Raw genomic sequence first — 7,229 nt, forward strand, 5'->3', positions numbered from 1 at the left:
TTTGTGAGGAGATAGACAGAGTCACTGTGTGTGAAGAGATAGACAGAGTCACTGTGTGTGAGGAGATAGACAAGTCACTGTGTGTGAAGAGATAGACAGAGTCACTGTGTGTGAAGAAATAGACAAGTCACTGTGTGTGAGGAGATAGACAGAGTCACTGTGTGTGAAGAGATAGACAGAGTCACTGTGTGTGAAGAGATAGACAGAGTCACTGTGTGTGAGGAGATAGACAGAGTCACTGTGTGTGAAGAGATAGACAGAGTCACTGTGTGTGAAGAGAGAGACAGAGTCACTGTGTGTGAAGAGATAGACAGAGCCACTGTGTGTGAAGAGATAGACAGAGCCACTGTGTGTGAAGAGATAGACAGAGACACTGTGTGTGAAGAGATAGACAAGTCACTGTGTGTGAGGAGATAGACAGGTCACTGTGTGTGAAGAGATAGACAGAGTCACTGTGTGTGAAGAGATAGACAGGTCACTGTGTGTAAGGAGATAGACAAGTCACTGTGTGTGAGGAGATAGACAGAGTCACTGTGTGTGAGGAGATAGACAGGTCACTGTGTGTGAAGAGATAGACAGAGTCACTGTGTGTGAGGAGATAGACAGGTCACTGTGTGTGAAGAGATAGACAGAGTCACTGTGTGTGAAGAGATAGACAAGTCACTGTGTGTGGAGAGATAGACAGAGTCACTGTGTGTGAAGAGATAGACAGAGTCACTGTGTGTGAAGAGATAGACAGAGTCACTGTGTGAAGAGATAGACAGAGTCACTGTGTGTGAAGAGATAGACAGGGTCACTGTGTGTGAGGAGATAGACAGGTCACTGTGTGTGAGGAGATAGACAGGGTCACTGTGTGTGAGGAGATAGACAGGTCACTGTGTGTGAAGAGATAGACAGAGTCACTGTGTGTGAAGAGATAGACAGAGTCACTGTGTGTGAAGAGATAGACAAGTCACTGTGTGTGAGGAGATAGACAGAGCCACTGTGTGTGAAGAGATAGACAGAGTCACTTTGTGAGGAGATAGACAGAGTCACTGTGTGTGAAGAGATAGACAGAGTCACTGTGTGTGAGGAGATAGACAAGTCACTGTGTGTGAAGAGATAGACAGAGTCACTGTGTGTGAAGAAATAGACAAGTCACTGTGTGTGAGGAGATAGACAGAGTCACTGTGTGTGAAGAGATAGACAGAGTCACTGTGTGTGAAGAGATAGACAGAGTCACTGTGTGTGAGGAGATAGACAGAGTCACTGTGTGTGAAGAGATAGACAGAGTCACTGTGTGTGAAGAGAGAGACAGAGTCACTGTGTGTGAAGAGATAGACAGAGCCACTGTGTGTGAAGAGATAGACAGAGCCACTGTGTGTGAAGAGATAGACAGAGACACTGTGTGTGAAGAGATAGACAAGTCACTGTGTGTGAGGAGATAGACAGGTCACTGTGTGTGAAGAGATAGACAGAGTCACTGTGTGTGAAGAGATAGACAGGTCACTGTGTGTAAGGAGATAGACAAGTCACTGTGTGTGAGGAGATAGACAGAGTCACTGTGTGTGAGGAGATAGACAGGTCACTGTGTGTGAAGAGATAGACAGAGTCACTGTGTGTGAGGAGATAGACAGGTCACTGTGTGTGAAGAGATAGACAGAGTCACTGTGTGTGAAGAGATAGACAAGTCACTGTGTGTGGAGAGATAGACAGAGTCACTGTGTGTGAAGAGATAGACAGAGTCACTGTGTGTGAAGAGATAGACAGAGTCACTGTGTGAAGAGATAGACAGAGTCACTGTGTGTGAAGAGATAGACAGAGTCACTGTGTGAGGAGATAGACAGAGTCACTGTGTGTGAAGAGATAGACAAGTCACTGCGTGTGGAGAGATAGACAGAGTCACTGTGTGTGAAGAGATAGACAGAGTCACTGTGTGTGAAGAGATAGACAGAGTCACTGTGTGTGAAGAGGTAGACAGAGTCACTGTGTGTGAGGAGATAGACAGAGCCACTGTGTGTGAAGAGATAGACAGAGTCACGGTGTGTGAAGAGATAGACAGAGTCACTGTGTGTGAAGAGATAGACAGAGCCACTGTGTGTGAGGAGATAGACAGAGTCACTGTGTGTGAAGAGATAGACAGAGTCACTGTGTGTGAGGAGATAGACAGAGTCACTGTGTGTGAAGAGATAGACAGAGTCACTGTGTGTGAAGAGATAGACAGAGTCACTGTGTGTGAAGAGATAGACAGAGTCACTGTGTGTGAAGAGATAGACAGAGTCACTGTGTGTGAAGAGATAGACAGAGTCACTGTGTGTGAAGAGATAGACAGAGTCACTGTGTGTGAGGAGATAGACAGTCACTGTGTGTGAAGAGATAGACAGAGCCACTGTGTGTGAAGAGATAGACAGAGTCACTGTGTGTGAGGAGATAGACAGAGTCACTGTGTGTGAGGAGATAGACAGAGTCACTGTGTGTTAAGAGATAGACAGAGTCACTGTGTGTGAGGAGATAGACAAGTCACTGTGTGTGAGGAGATAGACAGAGTCACTGTGTGTTAAGAGATAGACAGAGTCACTGTGTATGAAGAGATAGACAGAGTCACTGTGTGTGAGGAGATAGACAGGTCACTGTGTGTGAGGAGATAGACAGAGTCACTGTGTATGAAGAGATAGACAGAGTCACTGTGTGTGAAGAGATAGACAGAGTCACTGTGTGTGAAGAGATAGACAGAGTCACTGTGTGTGAAGAGATAGACAGAGTCACTGTGTGTGAAGAGATAGACAGAGTCACTGTGTGTGAGGAGATAGACAGAGTCACTGTGTGTGAGGAGATAGACAGAGTCACTGTGTGTGAGGAGATAGACGAGTCACTGTGTGTGAAGAGATAGACAGAGTCACTGTGTGTGAGGAGATAGACAGAGTCACTGTGTGTGAGGAGATAGACAGAGTCACTGTGTGTGAGGAGATAGACAGAGTCACTGTGTGTGAGGAGATAGACAGAGTCACTGTGTGTGAGGAGATAGACGAGTCACTGTGTGTGAGGAGATAGAGATAGAACCACTGTGTGTGCGGTGAAAGAAGAAGAGACTTTGTGTGGAGACAAGGAGTATGAGCGGACGGTGCTGATGGGGAATTCGAGTGTTCGAGTTGGCGGAGCGCTGAGAGGAGAAATTATATATAGTGTGTGTGAAATTATATATAGTGTGTGTGTGTGAAATTATATAGTGTGTGTGTGAAATTATATATAGTGTGTGTGTGTGTGTGAAATTATAGTGTGTGTGTGAAATTATATATAGTGTGTGTGTGTGTGAAATTATATATAGTGTGTGTGTGTGAAATTATATAGTGTGTGTGTGTGAAATTATATAATGTGTGTGTGTGAAACTATATAGTGTGTGTGTGAAATTATATATAGTGTGTGTGAAATTATAAATTGTGTGTGTGTGAAATTATATAGTGTGTGTGTGTGAAATTATATAGTGTGTGTGTGAAATTATATAGTGTGTGTGTGAAATTATATAGTATGTGTGTGTGTGTGGAATTATATAGTGTGTGTGTGTGAAATTATATAGTGTGTGTGTGTGAAATTATATAGTGTGTGTGTGTGTGAAATTATATAGTGTGTGTGTGAAATTATATAGTGTGTGTGTGTGAAATTATATAGTGTGTGTGTGTGAAATTATATAGTGTGTGTGAAATTATATAGTGTGTGTGTGAAATTATATAGTGTGTGTGGAATTATATAGTGTGTGTGTGTGGAATTATATAGTGTGTGTGTGTAATGATATAGTGTGTGTGTGAAATTATATATAGTGTGTGTGTGTAATGATATAGTGTGTGTGTGTGAAATTATATAGTGTGTGTGTGTGAAATTATATAGTGTGTGTGTGTAATGATATAGTGTGTGTGTGTGAAATTATATAGTGTGTGTGTGTGAAATTATATAGTGTGTGTGTGTGAAATTATATAGTGTGTGTGTGTGAAATTATATAGTGTGTGTGTGTGAAATTATATAGTGTGTGTGTGAAATTATATAGTGTGTGTGTAACTATATAGTGTGTGTGAAATTATATAGTGTGTGTGTGTGAAATTATATAGTGTGTGTGAAATTATACAGTGTGTGTGTGTGAAATTATAGTGTGTGTGTGAAATTATATATAGTGTGTGTGTGTGAAATTATATAGTGTGTGTGTGTGAAATTATATAGTGTGTGTGTGTGAAATTATATATATAGTGTGTGTGTGAAATTATATAGTGTGTGTGTGTGAAATTATATATATAGTGTGTGTGTGAAATTATATAGTGTGTGTGTGTGAAATTATATATAGTGTGTGTGTGTGAAATTATATAGTGTGTGTGAAATTATATAGTGTGTGTGTGTGAAATTATATAATGTGTGTGTGTGTGAAATTATATAGTGTGTGTGTGTGAAATTTTATAGTGTGTGTAATGATATAGTGTGTGTGTGAAATTATATAGTATGTGTGTGTGTGTGAAGTTATATATAGTGTGTGTGTGTGAAACTATAAAGTGTGTGTGTGTGGAACGATGGAAATAAAAATGACAGTGGAAGAAAGACGATTGTCGTCCGAGTGAATCCAAGGCACTACATATACACACACACTCTGAAGCGGAATGCCAGAATAGCTTACGTCACTCATGAGCTGCTAGGATTAAAATACATTTTTTTAAGTGGATGGCAGAATATTGGGAACTCGTATTAAAACATGCACTCGAGTCTGCTACAGAGTGGACAAGGCAGAGGGACACATGGGAGGGGACTGGATAAAATGTGACAAAAGTGAACACGATGTAAAAAAATTGCAGAAATAGCAAGACGAGACTCATACCTTCCCACAAAGCAGACAGACATAGATTTTTCTTCAATGAGGAAAGATTCTAAAAGAAAAATGTCGAGAAACTGTCCCCTAAACGACAAGGTAAGACGTCTTCACGCCCGGATAAACTCACACATAGACGTTGATTCACAGAACAAACACGGAAGTAGCAGTACACCACATCCTGGGTGTTCATATTCTTAGTTCTTTCGGTAAAGTCACCACGTTGAAGGGAAACAATAAAATAATAAAATATATATAAAACAATAAAAAAATTCTCACGACGTTTCGACCATAACTCAAACGGTCGTCTTCAGGTGTGTTGGTTCGCATAAATTTATTTTTAAACGGTGCATTTATTTATTTATTATAAAAAACGTTAGCGCCACGCGCAACGATTTGGCAGTTTATTTAGAAGGACGAGTCCATCTATGTTCTGAAAAGAGGAGGGGGGAGACGAAAAATTAATGTATGCTGTCTGAAAGCCACTGTAAGCGTGAACAATCAATTAAGACTTGAAATGGTTTATCAAATCTTTCCAATGATTGCTAAGCCAGAATCCATCTTCTCGGTTGAAATTGTCTCTGTGCTTGTATATGTGGATAGCCTCATGAACGAATCTCTCATGGTAGCCAGATGGCTTACAAAGAACCTCTGTCTTGGAAAAGTCAATGTCATGTGAGCCTACTGAATTATAACAATGATCTGCCACGGCCGAGATGTTGGTCCTACCGTGTTTAAGGTCTGCTTTGTGTTCACGAATGCGGTCCGAGACATGGCGTTTGGTTTCTCCAATGTAACTACTACCACAGAGGCAACTTAGTTTGTAGACACCAGGGTATTGTATGTCCGGAATCACATCTTTTACAGACGGAACCAGATCACGGATTTTATGTAATGTGTTGAAACGGACCTGGATCTTGTGTTTATTCAAGATTTTGGAGATCTTTTTTGTGATCCCCGCAATGTTTAAAAATAAATTTATGCAAACCAACACACCTGAAGACGACCGTTTGAGTTATGGTCGAAACGTCGTGAGAATTTTTATTGTTATATATATATTTTATTATTTTGTTGTTTCTCTTCAACGTGGTGACTTTACCGAAAAAACTAAGAATATGAATTACTGCAGTCACGAAAGCTTTAAATCAAAATGTAATCCTGGGGTTCGTGAACACGGTCTAGGAACAGACCGCACAAAAAAGTATGGCTTTCGATGAAAGTAGCTTTGACAAAGAAATACCATCGCAACTCGAGGGAATCGACAGAGAACTACAGACGCAGCAGAAAACAACTGGGGCTGACAAACCCCGGTGTCGGAGAGAGAGAGAGAGACACACACAGAATCCTAAAACAAAGTTGTTAGGATATGCTGTACGAGAGAGCGGCGCCAACAAGGGTGGAAGCTGGTCAACACGACGTGCACAGCGGGGACAGCTCACGGGAAAGGCACAGGACACGCAAGCATGGCCAACGTGGGACCTACAACAGGGGCCGCGACACGGTCGACGCACATCAGGCAAACACGACCGACACGGTCGACGCACATCAGGCAATAAGGCGCTGTAGGCGGCTCATGTAAAAATGGCAGCCCTCGGGACGATCGAGGCAGTACTCGGCCAACTCAAGCCGAAGACATCTGAAGATCCGCAGCCTGCACCAGCGACCCCGGTGACCCTCAACCGTGGCTCTCGTCAAGCCGGTTGTAGTCGCTCGGACCCACCCCCCTGGGACACTCCCCGAGGCTCTCGCTAAGCCGGGGTTGAAGCGGTCCAGGCGCGTCCCGTACCCTGGGTGGGTCGGTCCAGCCTTCCCCTAGCCGTCATCGCTAGAGGAGCGGCGTGTAGCGTAGCCCAGCGTGTGGAGGACACACTAGAAGGGAAGCTGTCTCTCCCTTAGGCCATCAGGTGAACGGGTCCGTAGCCCTACGTGATGCTGTAGTGTCAACAGTGTGAAGAGCTGTTATGATAAATGCATTGCCTCCAGCAGATGCCTCTGTATGGTTAGTTATAGGCCACAACACAGACAGCAGGCACAGCTCAGCGCACCACAGCCGACAGACACAGAGATCATGGCAGGCGCGAGGCACGAGACAGACATAAATCAAGCATCAGACAATAAGATTGGGACGCAGGCGCCTCACCTAGCAGACACCATACACAGAGTGGGCGGCTTGAGAGCCGCGCACAAAGACACTCACCACATAAGCACACAGGCCAAGGGGACAAAGCACACCAACCCATAAGCAAGGATCACAAGACCAACATAGGAAACATAAGGGAGACAAGCCACGGGACAGGCATGAATCACCAAGCGAAGTTGAACCACGTTACAGGCGCAAAATACTAATTTGCATTAATCCATAATTTGCATAATTACATTAATGAGCATAATTTCGGGAAATTTACAC

The 7,229-nt window shown here is 43.1% G+C and overlaps 1 long non-coding RNA gene across 1 annotated transcript; it reads left to right on the forward strand.

The window, feature by feature from the left end:
* Positions 1-1,256, forward strand: LOC142907344 (uncharacterized). The gene is made up of 3 exons (XR_012930953.1): positions 1-100; positions 422-606; positions 1,030-1,256. It is a non-coding gene; the product is annotated as an uncharacterized LOC142907344 (long non-coding RNA).
* Positions 1,257-7,229: the final 5,973 nt, after the last annotated feature.

The sequence above is a fragment of the Petromyzon marinus genome, chromosome 78 (assembly GCF_048934315.1).
Source record: "Petromyzon marinus isolate PM22_M1 ecotype Great Lakes invasive population chromosome 78, UKy_Petmar_22M1.pri1.0, whole genome shotgun sequence".
Lineage (NCBI taxonomy): Eukaryota > Metazoa > Chordata > Hyperoartia > Petromyzontiformes > Petromyzontidae > Petromyzon > Petromyzon marinus.